The sequence below is a fragment of the Haemaphysalis longicornis genome, unplaced genomic scaffold (genome assembly GCF_048455015.1).
Source record: "Haemaphysalis longicornis isolate Haplotype H1 unplaced genomic scaffold, Haemaphysalis longicornis Haplotype H1 scaffold_4, whole genome shotgun sequence".
Lineage (NCBI taxonomy): Eukaryota > Metazoa > Arthropoda > Arachnida > Ixodida > Ixodidae > Haemaphysalis > Haemaphysalis longicornis.
In genome coordinates, this window is record NW_027526361.1 from 58270569 (window position 1) to 58297521 (window position 26953).

The 26953-nt window shown below is 52.1% G+C and overlaps 1 protein-coding gene and 1 long non-coding RNA gene across 6 annotated transcripts in view; one reads left to right on the top strand and one right to left on the bottom strand.

Annotated features, from left to right (window-relative positions):
• LOC144178758 (uncharacterized) overlaps positions 1–26953 on the top strand; it is a 131530-nt gene that overhangs the window by 85495 nt on the left and 19082 nt on the right. The window lies entirely within an intron of this gene.
• Positions 1–26953, bottom strand: part of LOC144178761 (uncharacterized) — an 86989-nt gene that overhangs the window by 50602 nt on the left and 9434 nt on the right. The gene's annotated exons all lie outside the window — the stretch shown is intronic.

Genomic DNA, 26953 nt, shown 5'->3' on the forward strand with positions numbered 1-26953 from the left:
CTTTAGTTTCAACAAGCTTGAATGTTTCACTTTTCGGACGAAGCGTGCACAATAACATTAATTGTTTTGAGAATATTGTAGTCATCACCCGTAGAGATTTGGAAAAGAAAACATGTCGTTGGCGCCATATACTGAGTTGAGTTGAACTAGAATTTGCGCCTGCGCTGAATATTTCGGCAAGAAATTAGTAAAATATGCTGTAGTAATTACTAATTAGCCTATGCCACCTTGCCCGGCACAATTTTGGAGGCGTAAAAGCACTTTGCGAGCTCAGAAACCTACCTGAACTATTTGAGGCAGGTGAGGCTTAGCATGAGCAGCGGCGGCCATTTTGCTCGCCCATCTGAGAAAAGTAGTAGGTTGTCGTGCTCCTGAGCATTATTTAACAAGAAAAACGCAACAAACAACATCCACTAAGATTACTTTTATTGGCTGTAGCAGGCATCAAGCGCCGAGCGCACTGCGTCTGCTGTAATCAAGAGAGAGAAGTGATTTGTTGGAAGAAGGGAAAGGAAAGTGCACTGGAGATAACAAGACGCGAGGGTATACACTTCGTCTGTTTAGGAAGCTCGCTGGCGCCGATAAAGCCTACGCCGGTACCTCACCGTTCGCGGTAACTGCTCGCGCATGCGTAGTCGACTTGCGCAAGCACGTTTAACGGTAACGTAAACAGCAGAGCGGATAACAGGTCCCGGTACGGCTCCCGGTACACGGTCGGTGCACTTGCGCACGCGTCCAGGCGGTCTCTCTCTCTCTGCGCATGTGGCGCCGGTCGGCTACCAAGTACCGTACAGGCACCGGTTCTCCGCTCTGCTACAACTACAACAGAGCGGAGATCCGGTCCCAGCACGGTACTTCATAGCCGGTACGGTACCGATCCCATTACGGGACCCGGTACACCTGCTTATGTGCGCAACCAGTTTTTTCGCATCTGCCCGCGCGCAGTGGCGCCGGTCGCCTACTGGGTACCGTACCGGCACCGGTTCTCCGCTCTCTAATGAAATGCGAGAAGTATAGGCACTTTCGGGGTGCGTGCCGTTGCCGATTCGCAGTGCAGCACGGTTGCGGCCTTTCTGTGCTCGCGGCATTGGTGTGCGTCCCTTTCCCCACGTGGTGATTTGATTGCGATGGATTGGAGGAGGGAAAAATCGCGCGTAGCGGCGCTCGCGAGCGGTGAGAACTTTCCGCTCCTGTTCGACCGCCATCTGCGTGTGCAGCGCCTTACGTTCCGGGGGCCTTCAGTGGTCGCCGAAAGGTGGCGCTACGGGGTTTGTTGCTCACGCCGATTTTTCACTCACGGTCGACGCCGCCGAAGACACCAGCTTTTCTGCGACACTGGGCCCTTAACGCTACGCGTTTAAATGCATGACTGATTACGACCGAGGTGGATGGTACCTGAAAGAGAAACGAACCGAATGGCGTTGAAAGCGCGTTATTAGCATCGCATAAACGAACCGTTCTGTCGTGAGCCGGTAATCGTAATTTTTTTTATTTCAGTTGCGATTTAAGTTCGGTTGTTCAAAAAAAAAAAGCTTGTATTTGGGGACGCAGTTATGGTGAAAATACTGCATCGGTTCTGGTTTCCTGTTCGGGTTCGGTTTTGGTTCGACACCCTTGAATGAATTCGTTGTTAGACAGGTCATGGCTGGCATGTTCGTGCCGATGCGGATAAGTAGGAGTTCGAATTCGCAAGTAGGACGTGGGCATCTGTTAAGCTGTTTAAAATGGGCAGGTCTCATTCAAGAGCGCTAAAGGGAATAACCGAATTATTGTAGCCCGATGATGATTACTGTTTGGTCTACAGTAAAATTTCTTCTTCGTATGGTTACCACTGCGTTATTTAAATGTTTCTGATACTGACCGAAAGGCAAGCTTTAACAGAAAGGTAACCTACCGTCTTTACTTACGAATCTGCTCCTTGGTCTATGCATTTGCAGTCTTCCGTAAAGTTTACGTGATCTATTTTTTACGGGTGTTGTTGAGTGAGAGAGGGGAACTCAGCTTCGGCCTGACGCGCGCTAGCCACTGCATCGACTCAAATGAACTTCTTCTCAAAAGTGAGGTGAAAGGCGAACAAACGATTCCAGACTTTTTCTTCTCAGTGTCTTCAGGCGCCGATAGAAAAGGTGATACACTCGAGCTAACAAATCAATTAAGCCGCCCTAGTATTTTAAGAGTCAAACCTCGTCTTGAACGCGCCTGGTTCAAAACTGCGACACTCGCCGAGTGTGGGTCGAAGACGTTGTCGTCTCGCTTGTTTAGTGAGTACACGCGCGCAGAGCCCCACGGTAATAGAGAGTTTTAGCAGTCCGTCCGTTCCGTTGGTTACGTTGTTACCGGGTTTCCGGGACCAGACCGGTCTGCGCCTGCGCGCGCGGAAGGTCGAGGAGGAAGGTCCAGGAGGCGCGGACATGGCGAAGGCAGGCCCGCGGAACTAATCCTCCTACCGCGACGAATGCCCAAGTGCCCAGACGGGTTCCGGTCAACCCGGTGCCCAGAAGTGTCTAGAAGTGTCCCGGTCAACCCGGTAACAACGCACACGACGGAACGGACGGACTGCTAAAACTTTCTAATGTGGCGAGATGGAGCAGTGCCAGTGTTTATGTGGTACGGCGCAGCAGCGCGGAGAATCACAGATAGAGAAGCACTGTTTGGTAGTCGTTTGTGTGCGTGCAGCAAAGCCCCTCGATCGAGGGGCGTCGGAAGTTGTTATTTGGGCGGTGTAAAGATGATGGGCGCATGGGGGGAGAGAGGAGGGGCAGGCAGAGGAGAGGCGTAGGTGGGAGGGGGTGGTGTGCGGGGGAACGGTGTAGTCATTTTCGCCGTTTCTGACTCCGCTGCTTCCGAGAACGCTACTGCGGCCCCCATTGCGCTATCTCTTTCCTTTGCGCATTGATTACGTCAAACGTGGTCTTTTTCGAACAATCGCATTAAAGGTTACACGCTCGGATCGTGCATCATCTTATCTTCCTCGTTTCTTGTGTTTTTCTTTGTGTGTGTGTGTGCCCGTGTGTGTGTGAGAGAGAGAGAGAGTGAGAGAGAGAGAGCAGCGGGCGGCTGTGCATACCCGTGCAGCTGTGTATTCAGTTTCGAATCTCGTGTTACGGACGTACAAAACAAAAGGCAGGTGTCAACTTTGATGAGCGGGGCTCGGATTTACACCACCCGACAACTGAGCCGTGTAAACGTAGTGTATTGCCGCCCGACTGCCGCAGTAAATTCTCGCGTCACCTGCACGTGTGATGTGCGCATAGCATTCGCAGGGTGCGCTTGCCAGAACACCGCGCGCGCGTTCTGTATGTATGCCTGTCTCAGGTGTCACACAGAGGACGTCTCTCACGCTTCTTTCCGAGATGAATGCGCGACACATGCGTGCGCGCACGTACGCAGGCAGCCCTTTGTTTCGCGCCCGACAGAGCACACGCGGCTAACTTGCAGGGCGGAGCGATTGTTTTGCAACACGCGTGAATTTTTTAAAATTTTGTTTTCGCTCGCCGGGGAGTCAAGTAGTGCGTTTTGTAAAGGAAAAAGAAAAAAAGTATCCTGAGTGCCGAAATTTGTGACGGATCGATTTCATCTTCTCTTTAAATGGTCCATTAAGACAAAATACAACCTTGTTCAATTTGAAAGAACGAGCCGTTGGTAGCTCACTCAGATCAGTTCCAGCCGCAAGAAAGATTGAAGAACTTTCAGATTTCGCGCTACACGAAGTCAGCGGTGACGCAGTAGAGGAAATAGTGACTCAAAAGAGGGAAACACTGAAACATAGCTCTCAGTATGTTAGCTGTACCTTTGCATTGAAGTGATACGATCAAACGAAGCTAGAGGCTTTACAACAATCGCGCAGTTATGTTTCTTGGCGTTGGCTTTGGCCGGCGGCCATCAATCGTACTAACAAGATTTTGTGACGTCATGAGACCTCGTGACGTCGTGATTTCGTGACGTCATGAAAGTGGCTGCGGAGTCGCCACTGTCTCATCTCTTTTCGCGAGTTCGCGCTCAAATTGGTATAATTGTCCTCGGTACAAAGCAGTCTTTTTTAATGAATCAAACTGTCTTCATGGCCCCTTTAATCTTTTGTGGAATGAGGGCCGAGTGCGCTGAGATTATTTTTGTCGTAGGGTACTTAACACTATACACTGATGCCTCAAAACCTTGTCTTACACGCTGCGGCACCCCTCAGTGTGGCGACAGTTGGACGAAAAAGGTTGCTTCACAGGAGGAACGTACGAGGCCCGCGCAACGGAATATTATGCGACAGGAAGGCGTATTATACCTCCACACCTTCCTGCTTTCGCAAAGTGGGTCCGCACACAACGTGCCCCAACTGCAAACGAGCCGCGGACGTTTTGTTTCGTGTACGAGCGTGAGTACAATTTTCGCGTCCAAGATTTCGCGGACGACCGCCGGGTGCGGAAAGTTTCAAGGACTCGCAACCTTGCGTGCTGTATACAACGCGTGCAGGCTACACGTGCAGGTGTTGCGGGATCCGCGTGCATTCCGTCGCTCTGCGCGGCCGGGGCGGCGCCGCCGCGAGCATTTGCGCGAATATTTGTCACGTGTGTAGGCTGGACGTTCGAAGTGTCGTTACCCCGGCTGTTTGCAAGGGGTTTGCGGTGGCGTGTGCGTACCTGCTATGTGCGTCGATGATCTGTGAGTGTTTAAAAAAAAAAACATGTGCGTGCCGGAGACGTGTATTTAATCGTCCTAGGAGTCCCTGCTCCACTTGTGAAAATCCAAGGTGAGAACGCGTTGCGGATTCCGTGTGTGTATGGTGCTGGTCCCTAGATTTGCCCATAGTGTCCCCTTATCGTATTTCCGCTTGCGATTTTTCTCTAGATAGATCATCATTCGCTCTGTCGCCATCCAGAGCGACCTATATGTATGCTATAGACTAGTGCGTGTAATGTCTACCCTGTTGTAATGCCACTGGCATTGCTACTCAACGCATTGATCCTCGTTCTTATTCTCGTAATTAGAACGGGAGTTGTTTATCGAGAGTTCGCGTTAATTGTACGCTTCTGCGTTCCGAACGTTCGCAGTGGGTGTAACGTAACATTCCTCAGTTTTTCTCCGCGCGGGAAGTGTATGCCCCCGCAGTTACACCGAAGCGGCAGTTTATCAGTACGCGATGATTCGAATTTTTATTTCACAATGTGCCTGACGTAACGGTTCACTAGGTGGCGTTGTAGAGCGAAGGTCCACTATCGGGGATCGAACCCAGGAGTTTCCGAAGCGGGAATCGTGAGTGCGACGATTCCTGGTGGATGCGGTATACTCGGCGTCATGAATCAATCACATCTCGCGGGGAGTACGCCGGCGCAAGTCGATTGCGCGCTGTTACGAATCGGCCAGCAACACGTGTTTTTTCGCATCAGCGACCACGTGGGAATCGACCATGTGCGCCCACGTGTCGGTGAATCGTACTTCGTGTCTCGCCATGCCGGGTCAATCACCTCGCTTTGCACGTGCTTCCGGCAGCTGCCAGCGCCACACCCTTCAGACACCTGCCTTGACCTTCCCGGCTTAGACGTTTCCTATCAGCGCGATCAGAGTTGATAGCGCGACCCCGGCACCTTTCAAGGACACTCTCTCCCCTCTCTCGGACGCCACGAGGGGCGAAGCCATGACTCGCGAACTATGGACACGTGTGTGTGTCTGTGATTTCGTGGCGTGTTACTCTTGGGGGCGTTTTTTGGGTATAAATAGAAGCAGTGCAAACGTTGAAAATCATTCCTGTCTGAGCAGCGAATCCATGCGGTCGCTCTGCTCCTGTCCTGTATTGTAACCTCGCCCGTCGGGGCATTGTATGCTTTTTTTGGCTTCGGCTCACCTCTCGCTATGAAGTAAACAGTTACGTTACCCTACTGCTCTGGACTTCTTCACGGCTGCAACACCGGCTGCCCGCTCGCTTCATACACGCTACCCATCGTATGTTGGAGGCCACGGAGTAAGGATCGGGTGCCCCCGCCCGGTCGCATCAACTGGTTGGCAGCGGTCGGATGACAACTTCGTGACACCTGGAGCCAGCGGTGCGAGACCCAACACCACGGACGTCAAGGCGGCTTCGGACTTCGCAGAATTCACGGCGGTCAAGGGTGAGTGCGGGACTTTTCTTCACTGAGTTTTACCAGGCTTCTGAGGATAGCTGGTAGAGCGTCTGTTTTTGTCGCGTGGGTTATTCGCGCAAAACATTTTTGGAGCAGTGGGAAAGCAGTACTCTAGACCGGTCATGAATTTGAAAGCGTTGAAAAAACCGCAGTTGTTGGAGCTTGCAAAAGAGTTGCGCTTGGATGTTACGGACGCGCTGAGAAAGCCAGAGCTGATACAGGCTATACTCGCTGTTGGGGCTGACGATGATGAGCTGTCTGAGTGCATTGAGCTTATCAATGACAGGGAGACCGCTAAACGTCAGGCTGCAGCCGCAGAGGCAGAACGCAAGGAGAAAAAGCGAGAGCAGGAACGCGAGGAGAAAAAACAAGAACAGGAACGCGAGGATAGAAGGCGAGAACAGGAGCGACAGCATGAGCTGGAAATGAAACGTCTTGACATCGAGGCGTCTCGACCTAGACGTCAGAGTGGCAGCAGCGTACAGTCTGCGGCGACTGAGCGACCTACGTTGCGAATGTGTGACCTAATGCGACCCTACAAGGTAGGAGAAGACATCGGTCTTTTTTTGGTCAACTTCGAGCGTACGTGTGAGAGGGCCCAGTTTAGCCGAGACTCATGGCCGCAAAAGCTGCTTACGCTTTTGCCAGGTGAGGCATCCGACGTGATGGCCCGCTTGCCAAAGGAGGAGGCGGAGGACTACCAGAAAGTCAAGTCTAGCCTCCTGCGTAAGTACAGGCTGTCAGCAGAGGCGTTTCGCCACAAGTTCCGTGAAGCCGAGAAAGCTAGAGGCGAGTCGTACTCGGAGTTCGCCTACAAGCTAAAGGCAAATATGGAAGAGTGGCTCAAAGAGGCAGAGGCTTTCGGAGAGCACGACAAGGTAGTTGAGTGCTTCGGTCTTGAGCAGTTTTACCGCCGTCTACCAGAGAACCTGAGACTCTGGGTGCAAGATAGGCCAGGGGTAAAAACTGTGGATCAGGCAGCTCAGCTAGCCGACGAGTTAGTCGCACGTCGAGGTGCGCAGGGGCCGAAAGACGGCCACAAAGAGTTCAGGCCGAGGCCTGATAAGTCAGGGCCAAAAGGCAGAGCTCCCCGGGAAGACGGAGGAGCAAGGGAAGTCGTTCTCGTGGATAGAGAAACTGGCCACGATAACGAAGAGAGAGCAGCAGACGCTGAGGAGCAGCGCAGAAAGAAAGCTTTCGAAGCGCGCAGGCAGGCTGCGTGTTACAACTGCGGCGAGACGGGACATTTCGCTGCCAGTTGTAAGAAAGGAAAACTAGTCTTTCACGTACTAGATCAGACTGAGGACAGCAGGCATTTTCTAGAGCCGTATGTACGGGAACTAGTCGTCAATGGTAAACCGTGCCGAGTTCTTCGTGACTCCGCGGCGACGGTAGACATGGTCCACCCTTCGTACGTTGAACCGGATCAGCTAACAGGGCAGTGTGTTTGGGTGAAGCCAGCCGTAGGTGCACGAAACGTTCGTCTGCCGATTGCTAAGGTCAGCATCGGAGGTCCGTTTGGTGAACTTGTGACGCACGCAGCAGTATCCCCACAACTACTTCCGGAGTACAAGTACCTATTCTCGAACAGGTCGGATCAGCTGTTAAGGGAAAAGGGGTACCATTTTGAGAAACTGCCGAGGAAAGAACCAGCGGGGCTCGCTGCGAAGAGCTCGAGTAACGATAGGGTCGCCACCTCTGTGAGGAATGGCGAAACTCAGACAGAAAGCGATGATGGGGCATTTCTAGAGACTCACGACGGAGGGCAGCGTAAGTACACTGTGTGTAAGGTCCCTACGGTGAGCGGAGATGTTTCGTCGCCATGTTCAAAGTGCGCTAGATCACTGGAATCCCTGAAAACGGCTGTCGACCCGAACGCGAGCAGTTCGCGGGCAACTGAGCCGTCTTTTGAGACAGGGCAGCCTAGGTGTAGTGTGGTTCTAGCAGGAAGGAAGGAGAACGGAAACACGCTTCGGTCTTCGCGTGCCGAGGTTGTCGCTGAAAGCGCGAGGGACGACGAGGTAGTGACTGTTGGGAACTGCAAGGTGTCTAATGGGCTCGTCGTGCCCGTTTCACTCCCAGCTGATGCTCCCGTCGCTAAGCCAACATCGGCTGAGCTAGTTGAGGTTCCGGTGTCGCCTGTGGCTGCACCGAAGTCGGGAACCGACCAGCCTGGAAGAGAGAACGGAAACGTGTTCCGGCGTTTGCTTGCCGAACGCGTTCGTAAAAAGGCGAGCAATGAGGAGGTAGCAAAAACTTCAGCGCGTAATTGTGGCGCGTGTTTCAGTGCGAGCAAAGCCGTGAGCTCGCATCGCGCCGAGGGAACGCCGCCTAGAAGCAGTGCGCGCACAACGTATGAACGGGGGAAAATCCCGCTCGCTCCTCCGCGCGCTCGACCTTTGTCGAACAAGACGACCGGTGTCATTTCACGCGGTCACAGCAGCGTTGAGAGAACGGCTGCACCTAAAGTGCGGTACAGAAAGGGAAAGGCTCAAGGCATTGACGAGAGCTCAAATCGCAGCTCTCGGCGCGAGAAGTGGCCTGTTGACGCCTGACTTTCTCAAATTTCTTTGTTTTTCCTGAAGCAGGTTTCGCCCTTTACGATTACGTCTTTTTTTGTGTGTGTGGGACATTTCCAATCACGCGAAATGTCACCTTTCAAGTTTGTGCACTTGTCTAAAGTACTGCTGGGCTAAAATATAACTAGTGTAGTTAGTTATTAGCGTATTTTTTCGCAACTAAAAGCCTGGTAGATCTTCAGTGTGGATTTGTCTTCGCACTTGCCGGCGATGCGATTGTGTCTTGCTGTGTTGTTCTGTTGCTTGCCTGTCCAAGCCAGAGACGTTCTTGGGGAGCCACTACTCGTCCAGTGATCGGCCCTGTGAAGCTCCAGCACGGTGTCGTACAGCCCCGGCCTGGAGTCGAGCGTCTGCTGAGCACTTCACTGCGAAAGCATCCCTCCGGACAACGGTTGCAGACCCTTATCCATCGGGATCTCGGACCCCCGGCGGAGAAGCTGTTACGAATCGGCCAGCAACACGTGTTTTTTCGCATCAGCGACCACGTGGGAATCGACCATGTGCGCCCACGTGTCGGTGAATCGTACTTCGTGTCTCGCCATGCCGGGTCAATCACCTCGCTTTGCACGTGCTTCCGGCAGCTGCCAGCGCCACACCCTTCAGACACCTGCCTTGACCTTCCCGGCTTAGACGTTTCCTATCAGCGCGATCAGAGTTGATAGCGCGACCCCGGCACCTTTCAAGGACACTCTCTCCCCTCTCTCGGACGCCACGAGGGGCGAAGCCATGACTCGCGAACTATGGACACGTGTGTGTGTCTGTGAAACGTTGAAAATCATTCCTGTCTGAGCAGCGAATCCATGCGGTCGCTCTGCTCCTGTCCTGTATTGTAACCTCGCCCGTCGGGGCATTGTATGCTTTTTTTGGCTTCGGCTCACCTCTCGCTATGAAGTAAACAGTTACGTTACCCTACTGCTCTGGACTTCTTCACGGCTGCAACACCGGCTGCCCGCTCGCTTCATACACGCTACCCATCGTATGTTGGAGGCCACGGAGAAAAGATCGGGTGCCCCCGCCCGGTCGCAACAGCGCGCATAGGCAGGCGATCTACGTGACGCTGAATGAATAACGGTACTTAAATATCTGTGCCCTCCAATAGTATGAAGTCATGGCCTTGCGCAATAACGTCAACAGCGTTTGCATTTTTTTGTTCCTTTCGGAGCTGTTTCTCTGTCCCCGCAGGCGTGACGCGCTGGGGAACGAAATGCAGCATGACCGTAAATAATTTCCCGCTGGTTCGATGCTACCGTTTCCGAATCTCGTGCGTTGTGTGTGGGTATCGGGATTTATGGGTATACTGTCACGCTGCGGCGGATTCACGAGTGCTTTAACTCCCTCATGTAAGTTTCTCCGCTGACAATTGTAAATGATTGACGGAAATTGGAAATTGAGAGAGAGAGAGAGAGAGAGAAAGAGAGAGAGAGAGAGAGAGAAAGAGAGAGAGACGTGCCCTAAAGTGACATGAGTAGAGTAGGAAAGTAGTCGGTCTTTTCCTGAGGAGGTGGTGGCGTGCATAAGGTGGTGCGGGGATGAAACTTTCGACTGAGCAAGCCTGCAAGCCATGGCGAGCGAGCGAGCGCGCAAACCGCCATTCCTTGCACGCAACTTGTATCCATTTTTGGTCAATCCGTCCAAGCTAGGTCTGTTTTGCGACCGATTGGCCTGCGCTGTTATTTTAAAGCGAAAGCTTTCTTAGTGGGACAGATGGTGTCCAGTGAAAAAACTAGCGCATTTCTCGCCATTGACCGGTTGGTCGGCCGAAAACCTCTGATAAGATCTTTGGACACACGGTGCGTGCGTGGAACCGGGCTTCCATTGGGTCAAAACGGTTCCTTGAAAATCGCGAAAAAGGACCAGTTCCAGGTAAGACAATTCACGCATCGTTCATGAACAAGCAGCACAATAGTATACCTTTATCTCGTAAACTACGTATCGGTATACATTTGGGTCGTTCGTAGATACGTTTACTTAGTGCGCGAAAAATCGTCGCATGGGTTGATTCTTCCTTTGCGATTTGGCTCTTGGAAAGTTTGACGATTTTTCAGCGAAGGCCTCGGCGCAGTTTAACGCAGTTTTGACGTGAGAAAGCCTTCGCGCTTCTCCCTACTTTCTTCAGGAAGGGATGGTACAGTTTTCGGAAATCCCGCTGCATGGGTGGTGGGTGATGTATGGGGCCGAGCACTGGACCACGTGACGCTCGGAATGTGTTGCATCGGCCTCTATTTTTGCCGCTGCCGGTTGAACCACATGAAACAGACCGCGGTGAACTATTTTGAAGCGAAGCTTTCTCGGTCCCACTTACGGTGGTGTCGTAACCAAGAGGCACTGCAGGAAAGCCAACTTTACACAGTGGGAGGGCACGTGATCGTCGCGTTGTGAAGCCGACGCCTACCCGATTTCGCCATTCCGACACGGTCGACGCAGTTTGGATTTTTGACTCCAACTTTGACTCGGGTTGCATGGGTATCGAATCCCAGTCCAAATCGACGAGGGGGAGGGGTGGCGCTCAGCTAGCTTTTCCGTGAGTGATTTGTTTGCTCTCGTCTGAGTTCCGACTTTAACTCGGAGGCAGTTCGCACTTTGATCGTTGGACTTTTGTAGCGGTGGATTTGATTTTAGCACTTGGCCATTTGATTTTTGCACGCAAGCAAGCTTTGCGTTCCAACCGTAGTCGTCGTTACGCGGAGGGGATTCGATTTTATCTGCACCCCTCCCCCCCTCCCGGGATCCCTAATGGATTTCTTCAGAGTTCATTGAAGCCATGCCATACAACCCTGCAATATTGCTTAATCAGAGAGAGAGAGAGAGAGAGAGAGAGAGAGAGAGAGAGAGAGAGGAGGAAAAAACGTTTTTATTTGAGCCGACAAAAAAAAGAAGGTGGGTGGCCTCTTCTCAGTTCAGAAAGCCGCGAGCGACTGCTGCTGCTCTAGCCCGGGAGGTCAGGCGTTCCTGAGTCCCGAGCTGAGAGCTGGTCAGCCCGCACTCCCACTGCTCCGGGGTGGGGGAAGGGAGGGGGTTCGGGTGGTCGGCGCATTCCCATACAAGATGGTACGTCGTATTGGGAGTGTAGCAGGTAGGGCAGTTGTAAGGGTAGGTAGTGGGGGATATATGGTCAAGAATACGAGTGTTAAAATAAGTTTCCGTCTGGAGTCTGCGCCATATTCGGGCGTCGCAAGTGCTGAGGGAGGGATGAGGGGGTGGGTAATGGAGACGGCTCTGACGGTAGTGGTGCAGTATATCAGTGTAGCGACTGGAAACGGGAAGGTTGGAGGACGATGCAGCCGAGTTGCCCGCCCCTGATGGGAATGCCCGGAGTAAGATATCGCGGGCAGCGGCATGTGCCGCCTCATTCCCTGGGAGTGAGGCATGACCTGGGGTCCATACAACTTGGATGTAGGGCAGGGTCTTTATTGTCTGGAGAAGCTTGAGGGCGGGAGGTGAAATGCATCCGGTCAGAAAGTTCCGGCAAGCTTGCTGTGAGTCGGTAAGAATGGTTACATAGCCGGTAGGTGCTGTGGTGGCGGCGAGGGCTATGGCTGTCTCTTCGGCAGTAGTGGTGTTGGTATCAGCGATGGTGGCGGATGTCAGGATAGAGCCTTGAGCGTTGAGGGCAACCATTGTATGGGCTGTTCGGTTTGGGTAGGTTGCGACATCCGTGTATCGGGTGTTGGGATCGTTGGAGTATCGTCTCTCCAGGAGACGAACGCGTGCTTGTCTTCGACCCACGTTGTAAGTAGGGTGCATATGGCGCGGAATTGGCGAGACCTTGATGTGTGCGCGGATTTGGGTGGGCATGCGTTGTGGTGCGTCCAATGCAGTAGGAGCGGGACGGCCCAGGTGTGTCAAAACGGTGCGTCCCGTGGGGGTGAGGGAAAGGCGAGCGAGCTGGCCGACTTGCTGTGCCTCTAGGAGTTCAGACAGTGTGTTGTGGAGGCCGAGTCGGAGTAGGTGCGTGGTAGGAGTGAATGCAGGGAGTCCAAGAGCAATTTTGTATGTTCTGCGAATGAGTGCGTCGAGTTTGGAGTGTTCCTTTGGTTTCAGTTGGACGTACGGTGCCCCATATATGATGCGACTTATCAGGACCGCATGAATGAGTTGGCAGGTGTCTTTTTCTCGGAGGCCATGGTGCTGAGTGCAGACTCTTCGAATGAGGTGCGTAAGCTGCGTGACGGTTAGATGGAGTTGCGGAAGAAGAGCGGCTCCCGAGCCGTCGGCTTGCAAGGGAACGCCGAGAATTCGAAGAGTGGTCACTTGCGGGACGGGAACGGAGGATATGGTGACGGACGGGTCAGGGGTTGGTTGTGGAGGACGGCCGCGTGTGCGTGCGCGAAGAACCAGCAATGCCGATTTTTGGGGTGCACAGGTGAGGCCTCGGCGCTGTAGATATTCGAGCGTGTAGTCGATGGCTTGCTGTATATTGTCTTGCTGTTGTCCCGCCGATCCGGTGTTGGTCCACATTGTCAAGTCATCAGCGTAAAATGCGTGGTGGAGATTGGGGATTGTGGAGAGTTTGGCTGGAAGTTGGAGGAGGGCGATATTGAAAAGTAAGGGGGAAATGACGGATCCTTGAGGGGTGCCTTTTGCCGGCGTGGGAAAAGGGTCAGACTGTATGGTTCCAAGGCGTATTGTGGCTGTCCGATCTCTCAGAAAGGCTCGGACGAAGTTATACGTCGCCGCTCCACAGTTCGTTGTTTGAAGGCCTTGCAAGATGGCCTCGTGCGTGACGTTATCAAAGGCCCCTTGGACGTCAAGAGCGAGGATGGTGCTGGGCTGGGTTTTGCTTAGGTTATCGATAATTTGTTCTTTTAGTTGGAGGAGTACGTCTTGAGCGGATAGGTGGGCACGGAAGCCGAACATGGTATGGGGATAGAGATCGTTGTCTTCGAGGTAGGTTGTTAGGCGATAGTGCACCATATGTTCGAACAGCTTACCCAGGCACGAAGTAAGAGAAATCGGCCGAAGGTTGTCGATGGCTACAGGTTTGTGGGGCTTCGGTACTAGTATAATGTCCGAATGCCTCCATTCTTGGGGGAGGGTTCCGGCTTCCCAGTGTTTGTTAAAGAGGGTAAGGATGGATGAGAGAGTTTCATCATCTAGGTTTCGGAGCGTTTTGTTTGTTATGCGGTCTTTTCCCGGCGTGGTGTTGCGTGTCAAGCGAGCGAGGGCTTGCTCCAATTCTTGGATTGTGAAGGGAGCGTCGAGATCGGGGTTAGGACGGCCGAGGTATGGCAAGATCGTGGGAATAGGCGAGTTTTCAGGGGAACCAAAAAGTTTTGTGCGAACTGCATCTAGTAAGTGGTTATGTGGATGCGGGTGGTTGTGAATGAGCCGTTGTAGCTGCTGCTGCGCTGTTGTTTTGGAGGGTTTGGACCCCAAGAGGTGGCGCAGAATATGCCATGTGCGCTTGGTGCCCAACGTGCCTCCAAGTTTGTCGCAGAAAGATCGCCAGTTCTGGGTTCTCAGCTCCTCAGCGTATTGAGCGGCCCGCTGGGTGATTTCCGCAATCCTGCGTTTGAGGGAGCGGTTATGTTTTCTATTTTTCCATCTGTTGACGAGGCCTCGCCGAGCCCCCCACAGATGATCGAGATAGAAGTCGACTGAAGGATTGGCAGTTGTGAGGGGAATGATTTTAGTATGTTTTCGCACTAGAGCAGTTAGCCGGGCCGTCCATTGTTCGAGATCTTCGTCCGCAGGAGGAAGGGATGTAGGATCCTTGCGGAAAGATGACCAGTCTACGAGCGTTGCTTGTCCGATGCGTCGTCGAAGGGGAAGACTGGGCAAGGCGAGGGCTAGGATGTAATGGTCGCTTCCAAGAGTGTCTGGTAAGCGTGCCCACTCTAGATGGGGTGCATTGCGGGCAAATGTAAGGTCCGGCGTTGTGTCGCGAGTGACACTTGTTCCCAGTCGAGTTGGAAGGGTGAGGTCATTGCAGAGTGTAAACATGTGGTGTTGGGCTGCATGAAGGAGTGCCGTGCCTTTCTTGGTCGCTTGAGGGTACCCCCATGAATGGTGGGGGGCATTGAAGTCGCCAAGCAAAAGCAGGGGGTTTGGACCGGCTCTCTTGGCTGATTCGTTCAGGAGCGGATCGATATCTCGGAGGGGATGTTGAGGAGGACTGTAGATGTTCAGGATGAATAAACTTGGTTGCCCTGGTCGCGTAGGAATGATTTCTACAAAAGTATGGGCAATCGACGAGGGTATGGGATGTTCTTGGGCGGTTAATGCCTTCGCCACCAGAACCGCCGTCCGGTGTCCGGAGAGAGAGAGAGAAAAAGAAAGAGAGAGAGAGAGAGAGAGAGAGAGAGAGAGAGAGAGAGAGAGAGAGAGAGAGAGAGAGAGAGAGAGAGAGAGAGAGAGAGAGAGAGAGAGAGAGAGAGAGAGAGAGAGAGAGAGAAGTGAACTTTATTGAAGTCTCCGGCGGAGGTAGCAGGGTGCCACGCAGGGCCCTCTTGCTACCTGACTATGTGGGGGCAGTCATCAAGTCGTGTCCCGTCGCTTACGTGGGGAATCCAACGCTCTCCGCGAGGCTTCAGCCCCTGGATCGCGTCGGATGCATCCCTGCGCGTTTGGCGAGCGAGAGCTGCCTCGATCCGCTGGACCGCCTGTAGCTGTTGCACTGAGTCCTGTGCTAAAACGGCTCTAGCAATGTCCTTCGGCAGCCTGCCTGGAAAAGGAGCCGTTACCGCAGTGTGGACGATGATCTCCGCTTCGGAACGCGTAAAGCTTTAACGCACCAGTACTGTCAGATGCGTTTGTTTTCAAATGGGCCAAATATGTTCGCTCGCGCGCGCAAAGATATGCGTTGATCAAGTACTGCTAAACGTTTTCTTCGCAAAGATAATCTTTAAAGCCAGAGAAAAAAAAATTAAAGCTCTTCCACTCGACGTTCAAACTGTCGGGTGAAAGCAGTGATTCGCCGTAACGGGCTTTGGCGCCGTTATCCGCTCACTGCTACCCACCCATCACGCTCTTCGCGCCCCTGTCTCACTCTTCCTCTCTTGATGAATTCAATGGAGGTTTGTCCAATGCGATTCAAATTTCCCGCCTTTACAGTGCTCGCGCGCCCCCTGCCTGGAACAGCGCGAGCGGGATCTCGCACGTGCCGGCGCCTCGCTGCGCAATTTGGAAAACGTCGTTCTTGGTGGTCACTTTTTTCGCTTACCGTCGTAAAAACCAACCCAACGGGCGTGCCTAACTAGATGGACAGAGGGACTGCTGGTTATATGCACTGATTTTGCCTCAAATGTACCTGCAGTTTTCTTTGCGCTAAACCACAGGGAGATAGATGTATGACAAGCGCCAGCTGTTCAGCAGTTTCGAACGGTTATGACTATAAACCGATTGTTTTTCGAAGCCTCTGTTTGGGTCCGTTACGTCGCTACGCCGTGGGGCTCTGCTTGGGTCCGTTACGTCGCTACGCCGCCTGGCAGCATGACAGGCGGCTAGACAGCATGACAGCGAACGCGCTACGACGGCAAGGCGGGACTCTAAACTGCTCGGCACCTAAAAGAACAGAACTTCCGCTCGTGCTGTTCCAGGCAGAACAAGAAACAAACGATAAAGAGAAGGATGTCAGCTGTCCCAGAGGAAGGCGCCCGAGCACTGCGACGGCGGGAAAATTGAATTGCATTGAACAGACCTCTGTTCAATTCATCAAGAGAGGAGTGAGGCAGAGAGTGGAAGAGCGTGAGGGGTGGTAGCAAAGAGCGGAGGAGGGCGCCACAGCCCCTCCGGTGAATCACTGCTCGGCACTTGACAGCGCATGCATTTACACATTTGGCATGTACAATTCGCATTTGCACATTTCGCATTTTGCGTAAGTCACTTCACTTTCACTTCCCGTGCCAATTTCGTAATGTCGTCATTTTGTAATGCCTTCGTTGAAACTGTTTCCGCCGTCACTCCTTTGCATTTTTCAAACTTCCTGCGCTCGCAGTCTCGTATGTTTTGATTGGGGTAGCTTTTCATTCGTGCACTATTTTGTTTTTTTAAACCGCGGAACATGGTATATTCATGGCCCTAGCAAAAAAAAAAAAAAGCGCATTTACTAGTGCGTACGTACCTCACGTTATCGGAACTTGCTGATTGAAAAAAAAAAGGTTATTTCTCCGACTTCCCCACAGATCCCCGTTCGTAGTTTTGCGTCTCAAAACTAGCGGGGCATAGAGCTGTGGCGAGGACGCCCGATGAACCCGCGGGGAGGTCTCCTTTTTACAGAGACGGTCGAATAGTTGAAGGCCGAGGTACTTTTATGTTACACGTGCAGAGCCAATGACACGCTCGCCGCAGGCTCTCAAATCATATTGCTCAGCAGTTTTTCCATTGTTGCGACAAATTTGGGGCTCTCGCTGGGTGCGATCTGGTGTGCCACCCGCTGCGGTGGCCCAGCAACCGAGGCGTTGTGCTGCTGAGCCGAAGGACGCAAGCTCGATCCCAGCCGCGGTAGCCGATATTCAGGTGGAGGCGAAAAGCAAGGACGCCCGTGTGTCGAGATTTCAGCGCAATGGAGAGACGAGCTAGTTGGTGAACATCCATGAGTGAAACTTAAGCGCTAACCGACACAGGGACGCTGGTGTCGTTTCCCTTTCTCGTCCCTGTGTCGGTGTGCGCGTAAGTTTCACTCTGAGATTTCAGCGCAGATTAAGGATCCCCAGGTGGTCAGGATTGATCCGGAGCCCTCAACTGCGGCGCGCCTCATAGCCAAGGCGTAGCTTCGGCGCGTTAAATCAATCAGTCAGTCAATTGGTCAATCAGGTGTACCTCCGGAGGTGTTTGAAGGTAACACGCTTATCTCCCTTAGGTACGCCTTTAATGCGTTGCATAGTACGGATGCATGAATAGTGGTTTTCGTCGATATTTTTATGTGTCATGAAATCTTCGGAAAAAATACGTATGACAGACTATAGGGGGCAATAGCCGATGCAGTTCGATGAAATGACAAGCCGAAGAGGCTATAGGCTGCAACCGCGCGGACTAGTGCAAGAACACGCAGGAAGGGCAGTAAGGCGCATCCGTGGAGGAAACATGTTCGAACATAAATCGGGCCCAAGCGCACAATGCACGCGGTACGTCGCTCTCGCGTCGCTGTCGCCTTATTCTCCGTTCGAGGTCCCGTTAAGCGAGCCTAAATACTCGACTGCGCCCAAGAAGGACAAGCTGGGCGAAAGTCTCTTGTGCCTAGGAGAGGTTGTTTTCCCCGCCAGTTGTTGTTTACGGCTCGCCATTAGCGGTCCTCGGCATGAAAGGTAGGTATGCGCCCGGCCTCCTCGGAGATGTGGCCCGTGACGTAAAGGAGGACTTCGGGGAACGGAGGGTGGTGGAATGTCGGCCCCCCAGCGATGGAAGCTGCCGATGGCGGGCGGAGGAGAGAAGAAAGCGTGACAGGCCCCTCGCGAGGTAATGCAGGGAGGGGGGTCAGCGGACGTCGTGCGGTCACGTGATCGCGTGTCAGGATGAACGCACGCGTTTTCGTGCACCGCGCGCGCCTCAGCGCGTGCTTGACCTTGACGGGAACGAGCAGCCGAGGCAGGTTTCTTCGCTCACTGGTGTCCCTTCTTTTCTCCTCCGCAGTTTCTTTTTTTTTTTTTTTTTGTCGTCTAGCTTCTGTTTGTTTCTGTTCTGGTGCCGTCTCCCCTCGTCGTGTCTGGCGGCGCTATGCAACGATGGCTGCCTTTAGAGCCGCGTCGCTGCCCCCCATGCTTTGCCCCCGCCGCCCTAGTCGTTGCCCGGCCTCGTCCATGCGATCTCGAGATCTCACGACGCGCTTGCTCGCTGACCGGTGCACGTCCGCGCCAGAAGAAGAAAAAAAAAAAATGAAGGAAGCTCACACTAACGCGTAAGATTTGAAGGTAGCGAAGCTTTACGGAACCTTCACTACCATCACGGTGGTTTAAGTCCACGATTGCAGCCGATTTGCTCCTTCTTCGCTACCAAAACGACGTTTACTCCATCATCGTTGCTATAAGTGTGAGCGGTCTGCGCATTCCAGAGGAGTGACGTCATAGCCGCGGCAGACGTACTGGCGCCGGCGCGTGTCTAGCTGTGCGCCTCCGTTGCGCAGTAGCCATGTCTAACGCTGCGCTGGAGCCGCTAGATTGCCGTTTCGCGTGGCTCCTGGAAAGCCGTGCTGCGCATGCGCGTGGAGCAGTGACTGAGTGGCCTGGACCCGACTGGATTGGATTGGATTGGATTGGATTGGATTGGAATGGAATGGAAATCGTTTTAGCAGCAGTAAGCGTGATAATCAGCTAATCGTAGACAACCAGGGAACCTACGCACGCACGAGCGCTGGGCATTTTGGTTTTGTCAACTGCCGGGCGGTCGCCGCGAGGCCCGCGCTCACGTGCGCGCGCTCGGCAATTTCTTGGTATTTTCAACTGCGGACACCAAAAACTACGATTTTCTAATCAGTTTCGTTGTTACAAAAAAGTGCAAGGGCACAACGGGCCAGTTATCGGCTGCGCTTAGCGCACCCTGTTTAGAGTTTCTTTCTTTTTGTTTTGGCAAGGTGGAAATGTTATGCGTGACGTGACGGGAAGACCTTTACGTTTTTCCGACGATATCAAAAATCTTCCACGCGCAGCTCGGCCTTTGTCCCCGCTAAGGCGTGTGCCTGGCTTCAAACGCAGAAGGGCATAGCTCCCGTGAGCGGCGTTCGCCGGTCTTGTACGAGGCACGTGTACGCTGTGAAAGGCGCGGTGACATTTCTTCCAGTGTTATCGGACCCATGGCAACCTGTAGTGCAATAAATGACGTGATTGTCCCGAACCCAATGAAACTCCTCGCAACTGCGATATGAAATGGCGCTGTGACAGGAAAGCGGCATTGTGCTGGCGAGTTTCCTTTTTTTCTTTCTTTTTCGCGGAGAGTTGTGCAGTAATCGGCTTCCCTATGCAACTTCTGTCGTGGTTGGGAAGCCGGATGAATGCTTCAAAAGACGCCATTCCGTACTCACTCAACACTGCGCAATGCATTCGCAAAGAAGGCGTCTCCTGTTTATTTTCTTTTAGTCGCCTCCCCACCTCCTCCTCCCCCTCCTCCTCCGAAATTATAACAGATGCCGAAGAAATTCTCCCGGGAACAATTGAGGGCAAATGTTGACATTGATGCGGTTCGCCTACCGTAGCCATTGCCAGCCTAAATATGTCGGAAGCGACTTACAGGCTTCTTTGACTGCTTCTTTGACTATTGTGTAAGATTTGTTTTACCCGATCGCTGTTGTGCGCCGCTTCGTACCTTTTGCGTCCACAACTTGGATGACCCATGCTTCGTGTGCTGGGGTATCTGGTACTTCGGTCGCGGAGGGGTGTGGAAAGGGAAGCTTTCTAGGGGCGAAGCACCTTAGGACCTCGCTTTGTCCGGGGCTTGGCGTCCGTGTACACAGTGTTGCGCATGCGTGAGGAGCATTGGATTGGATTTGGATTGGATTGAAATGAACTGGATTAGATTGGATTAAATTGAATTGTATCGGATTGGATTTGATTGGAATTGCATATACTGTACACAACCGTTGTTACTCATTTACATGGGCGAGGGTGATTTATTAGGGTTAGGGTGATTTACATGCGCATTAGGGTGATTTACATGATTAGGGTGATTTACATGCGCAATGCCAAGGGTGATTTACGGTAAGAACGATCCCCAGTGCTTCGCCCACTCGTCATGATTCACTCCGTGGATATGCGTGAATTTTTTTTTTTTTTTTTGATAGCGAATGCTGTTTCGGAGAAATATTTCGTTTGTAGTGACGTTAAAAAGCACTGGCCGCGTGCCTTGTGTTCGTGTGGCTGCAAGTTCCGCCGTAACTGTATGCGGACGCTAGGATCCCCACGCGTTGTCACGCCTTTGATGTCTTTTTTTAATTATAATTATACAACTGCACTGGCAGCGTCGCGTGTTGCTGCACGTGCTCGTCCCGCTTTCCCCTTTACGTAACCACGTGGTCTGAAAGGTGCCGCTATGTTCTTATATAAGACACTTTTGAGTCACCCCCGACGGGGCCGCACGCGCTTCAGCTGCAAGCAGTCATCCCGAAGAGCGGATGACGCGACAGGGGTCCACGCCATACTTTTGAAGAGGCCGTTTCGGTTGTCGCAAACCTTTCGGCCTCAGCGTGCTGTTCAAGCGAGGGAGCGGGTCGTATGGTTTTCTCCCAGTGCGGCTTTTCCCGTGGGCCTACTGAGTTGCGTAAGGCACTGCGAAACTTATGGAGTTGAGGTCAGGTGACTGAGTAATTCCCTCGCTATAGAGTTAACAGCGAGAAAAAATGGGATAAAGTCGCTAACGCTGTAACATTTGTGCGAAGTACTGTCGCGAATGGAGGTTTATGACCGCGACCAGCTTTCCCTTTAAATTCGATAGCCGTTGTACTCATGGTGGAGAGTTTCCCGAACGCTGTGGGTTCGTGGCAGTTGGTGAAGAAGGCGCTCCGAAAATGGTCGCTCGTGTCGTCGTTTTCGGCAAGGGCGCGCCTTTTCTTTTTCGAGGCGCACGCGTGCGTGCGCTGCTGCGTTCGACACGAGGGATGCCGTCGAAATATGGGTGCCCGCTAACGGAGGGAGGCCTGCCGTATTTTTGAGGCCACGCCTTCGTCGCTTTGCTGATTTCTTTCGCTGCTTCTCGTGGGCTGCTTTTCACACAATCGCCGGGCAGTCCTTGCGGAGATTATTCGCAAATTGATTCCTTCCCGCCCGGGAGTCCTCACGGCGAACTTGAGTGGTCGGACAACTTTCCGAGGTCCGCGGAGTTTCCACCCCTCGATGCTGAACTTTTCAATGAAAACACGCGAATGGGCCTGCCTTTCTTGCCCGCTTACATCGCGAGAGTGGAAAGAACCTTTCGGCGAAAATTGTGTACTGCAGATAGTCACACGGTCGAGTGTTTTTCTTGCGTTATAGGTTACGTTAAGGGGAGAATATTTAACGCTTCTGTTTTGAACACCGCATTTCGTTTGTTCATTACTTTTCGTTCTCTTAAAATGAAGCTTAAAACTGCATAAGCGAAGGAACATCAAATGCCAGAGAGAGAGAGAGAGAGAGAGAGAGAGAGAGAGAGAGAGAGAGAGAGAGAGAGCGTTGTGCAGTTCTTTTTGCCTTTCTTTCTTTGGGTGGTCGAGGACTAATCAGAAATCAACGGCGGTCTAGCGGCCAGCCCCGGCTAGAAAAATGTCCTTTTCCCATTCGAAAAATGAGGTGCTCCATCTGACTTACCCGTCGCCCGCGGCCAGTCTGCTTGTTTCGTGTTTTCCGCAGTATCAGATAAGGATCAGCGCGCCTGTAAGCACCGCGCAGCGTTTCTCCTCAATTTCAGCGCACGGCGAAGGAGTTTTTGAAAGGAAGAGCGAGAAAAAAAAAAAAAACATGGCGACCTCTGGGGTGTGCAGCGGCGTTTGTGACGGCGGGAGCATTCAAAGGATGTCGCGTTTGCCTTTTTTTAGCTGGTCGACGCCATTTTATGCACGCTGCTTGTTTGCTGCGGCTCACCCTTATACGCAACTTTCTCCCCCTTCTCCCTCGCTCTCTCTGAACCTTCGCATGCGGAGGTGCTACTGTTTCGTTTTATTTCTAGCTGATGAACTCCAAGGGGTGAATAATTTGTTCCGCGAAGAGGACGCATGACGCTCCCGCGGCCCGCGCTTGTTTGCGGCACGCCATCACCCCCTTTCTTTCTCCCTTTAGTTTATAGGCCGGCCTGCCTTCTTCAACGTCATACTTTGTGCGCTTTTTTTTTCACCGTTTTTGTTTTAAGTCCCTTCTTCTCTTCTTTTTAACTCTTAATCGCGCCCCCTTGCGGCGACCTTGCGTAACAAAACCGGGCTGGCTGCCTGGTCGGTCTCTGCGGCTGTCTGATTGTCCTGCCGCCGGCGCCCTGATGTGTGACCGACTTGCGCTGTCGGCACTCTCCAGGGGCAGACCTTGGCTCCACTATTTTTCTTTTCTCATGGGATGATATGTACTTGGCTCCAAACAAACATTTGTTCGTACGTTCGATTTGACTTGACTTGATGCTTTCCTGCAGTAAGCCCGCACTTGCGGTGATGCAACCTTTACACGTCAGCACACTTTTTTTTTCTTGCTTTATATCAGACCGTTTTTTAAGCGAAGCTTTCTATGGCTCAGTGGTGGCGACGTTGTCCCAAAACGCACTGCAGGAAAGCCAACTTTCTCTGACAATGATGATGATGATCATAAGTTGAGTGAAAGGTGGCTAAAGCGCGAAGCTTTCTCTGGTCAGAAGCCAATGTCTACAAAGTCCAAAGTTAGTCCGAAATCCAAATTGTCACGCCCTAACGCACTGCAGGAAAGGCAACTTAACAGTGGTTTCCTAAAAAGGCACATCGAGCGTCTCAAGAAAGAAACGCCTCCCGTGGTCGCAATCGAACTTAGGTCCCTCGCGTTATGAACCCGACTATGCCATTCCAACACGACCGAAGCAGCTTGGATTTTGGATTTTGGACTTTGACTTTGACTTAGGTTGCAAAGGAGAATGCTTCGTGTTTTAACCATCCTTCTCTTAAAGGAGCCATGAAGACAATATACAAGATTGGTTTATTAGAAAGACTGCTTAGTCCCGATAACAATAATACCAATATAATCGCAATCTTCGAACAAATAACGGATGTATTAAAGAAAACGTGTGAAGCAGTCGCGACCCCCTAGCCTTTTCCCGCAACTTTTATATGACGTCACGGAACCTTCTTTGTGCGATTGGCGGCCGCCTAACTGGCCTGTCGCGACGACACATGGCTGGACGTCTGTAATGGGGCCTCTAGATCCATTTGACCGCATCACTTGAATGCTAACGTGCAGTTAACGCACTGAAAATTATGTTTTATTGTTGGCCCGTATGACGTCATTCTTGCTCATTACACGTCACTGTGTCGCAAAATTTCAATGTTTTTAAATACTTCTTGCTTTTTTTTGTTAAAAAAACATCTTTTGTGGCTGTAATGGAGCTGAGTGAGATGCTGAATCCTAGTTCTTTCAAATTAAACGAAGTTGTATTTTCTCTTCATGGCTCCTTTAAAGGAGCCATGAAGACAAAATACAAAGATTTCGTGTTTTATTATGTCCCCAGCGCTTGCGCGGCAGCAAATGATGACGTATTCACTGAGAAATTAATCAATAAAACAGCTAAAACAAGCATTGTGCGCCCAGTATCAACAGCAATGCACATCGGTACTTCTATGTTTACGTGTATTTTCGTAACTTTTGTTGTTTACCGCACAATTCTTACTGCTGTAAAATGGAAATGTATTACATTTAGGCGCAAATAGCTCGTTCGGCAAGCTTATAAGCTCTGCCTAATTCGTGTTTGCTCTTCCCGGCCTCCGCCTATTGCATATCAGTCTGGTATGACATCATAGGTTCTGTTGCGGGAAATGAGCTAGTGGGTCGCATGGCCATTCCTTTTTTCCTAATTATATAGCTTATTGGAGCGAATTTTACGTTAAAAGTAGTGTCAGTATGATTCCAGCGAGGCAATCTTTTGAATGAACCAAACTTGTGTTCTGTCTTCATGGCTCCTTTAAGAAATGACTTTGATTTTTGTTTCTCACCTATCCTACATTGTTAATAAAGTTAACACGTACGATCACCACCAGGTGACATTACTTATAAACGACGTACGTATGGAATGCGGTCATTGGATAATCGTCGTCAAATAATCGCGTATCTCTATGCCTACAGCTGTCGCTATACCGGTGGTGCCACACTGTGTGGTCGTCCGCAATTCTTTTTCACGTATGGATTTGGTCACGAAAGCAGGGCGCGAAGCTCAAATTACAGCCTGTCGGCGTTGGATAGTACATTGAAAGATCCAAGACAGTAATGATAATCCAGGAGAGCTGCACAAACACGCAGCAAGAACTGTGTATGAAGGTACATTGGAAGTTCGACCATCTGAAGGGCCGATTTAATAAACGAATTTTTTTTAACGAATTTGGATGGTGCGTTCTAGAACGCTTGAAATAATAGCTCTTGATTTTTGCTTCGAATCCTTAGTGGGAACTTGCCTCTATGGAATGAACGAAACCTCATCAATAAGGAAATAATGGGGGGAAATTCGGGGAGGGGGGCATAGTTTCGTTCGTCCGGCTGGCTCTAATGCGGAGATGTTTGCGTTACGTTAATCACCAGGTAAACGCCAATCCGGGATTAAATATTGGTTAGAGTCCATTTACCGAGATCCGTTGTCCCGGATACCTCCTCGTTGCTTATCCTCGTTGCCTTATTCTTTTGTTTTTCGAGATATGACGCTTTTTTTCCCTTAGAGTCCTAGCCACTGGGAGTGTCGACACCTAATGAAGCGTAATCGCAGTCCGGCGAGCGGCGAAGAATAAAATATCTTCAATAAAAAGCCCCCCTGTGTCACATGCCGCTTCTTTCAGAGGCTTCTTTTTTTTCACTTCCAGTGCCCCGCTTCTTGGCAAGAGATGGAAGCCGGTCCGCTAATTAGCCACTTTGCGACGATACTCTGAGCAAAAAAGCATCTCGGAGCTTGAAGTTGAAAGCGAGAGAGGAAGAGGGCGAGGAGGGCAAGAGGGGTAATTTACACTTTACATTTCACTTTTCCCGCCTTTTTTTCTTACGTTTTCCTTTTTTTTTTTTCGCCTGCTTTAGCTTATTTCTGGGCATTAGACGTGCCGATGGCTACCTCTCCCGCTGTTATTTTTGTGCGACTCTTTTTTTTATTGTTTGAAGTGGGTGCCATTGTCGACCTCTTATCTCCCCCCTCGCCCTCTTCCGCCCACATCAACTTCGGGGCCAGACGCTCCGGTAGGTGCCGTCGTCGTCGAAGGCCCTGACGGCCGAGCCGCGTAAATGTGGGCGGCGGGTGGAGCGGGGGTTTTGTCTCCTCTCTGATCACGAACTCCGGCGTATTCTCCTTGCCGTGGCAACTATCAACGCAAGTCAGCTTACGTTCTCCCTTTACCACCTTCCTTTTCTTCGTTTTCCCCCGTCTTTTTATACTTCGAGGTATTGTAGCCTTTTTGCGCCGCCGACTTGGTTCTTGGCGAGGTTGAATGTTTTTGAGCGCGATGTATTTTGCCGTTATGCCTCCGAGTTTTTTTAGGGTTTTTTTGGTTTTTTGTCTACCCGCGACTCGGCGTTCCTTGGTTGCGTGTCTGTCCAGTCCCTCCCACCCCGTCCTCTTCTCCGGCTTCGAAGGGCGTCGTGCCCGGTGGCCCAATGCCGAATCGATCTCGGTTGGTCTCTTGCACGAGCGTCTCCATGACAACGCAACTCACGTCCTCCGGCCTGGCCACGAACAAGCGCCAAAAGTTTTCGGTTGGCTCGCTGCTGGCCAGCCGACCTTCTTGCCGGCTCGCGCTTCTTTATTTTTTCCCCCGTCTTCTCGCCTCTATCTCGGCCGGCTTTATTTTCTGGCGGTTTGTTTTTGCCCAATCGGCGGCGGCGGTGCTGCTGGCTGTTGGGATTTTGCTTTAACCTTTTCGCGCACTTTTCAGCTCTCTCCCTCCCTCTCCCGTTCCTTCGGAGCAGCGCTGCAGCGCGAACTTTATTTTGTTGTCCGTCCGCGTACTTGGCGGGGCTTGTTTCATTACTGACGAACTTTTTCTCCCTCGCAGCGCCGGTAGGAGGAGGCGCTCTCTTTTTCGCTCGCCAGTGTGTGCGTGAGCGCGCGCGCGCCAGCTCGCTCGCAGAGAAGAGCCCGTGGCCAGATTTAGTTTCTAGCCGCGCGCGCTCTTTTTCTGCTTCTTCTCCGGCCGCTCATTTCTATCTCGGTTTTAGCCGCTGGCGCTGCAGCCGTCGTGTACGTGCGTGCAGCCAGCCAGCGTCTCCCGGGGCAACCAACGCTGGGCCGCTGCTAGTGCCGCTTTTTTCTGCGCGCTGGTGCTGAGACCTGCGCGAGCGACTCGCTTTTTGTGCTCGCGCGGAACTTGTGTTGCGCGGCTCTTTTGTTCCTTTTTTTGCGCCCCCACGTTTCATCAGCGGTGTGGAAGTTTTTTTCTCTTTCCGCCTTTACCCCAGCCTGACTTCTCTCCTCTTCTTCATCTCACTACTACCCTGGTGGTGTCCCCCCCCCCCCCTCCCCCCTCGTCAGCTCGCTTCGAAATCGCGTGCTGTGTTCCAAAAGAATCCCGCTAGCTCTAGCTAGGAGCCCCCTCCTCGCCTTCCGTTTCATCTTTCGCCGTCTCTCCCCCCTTTCTCCGGCAGCCTCTCTCCCTTGCATCTGTCTCCACTCTCTGTCCCGTCGCGGCGGTGTTATACTTCTTTCACCCCGAGCGTTCTTCGGTTCGGCTGG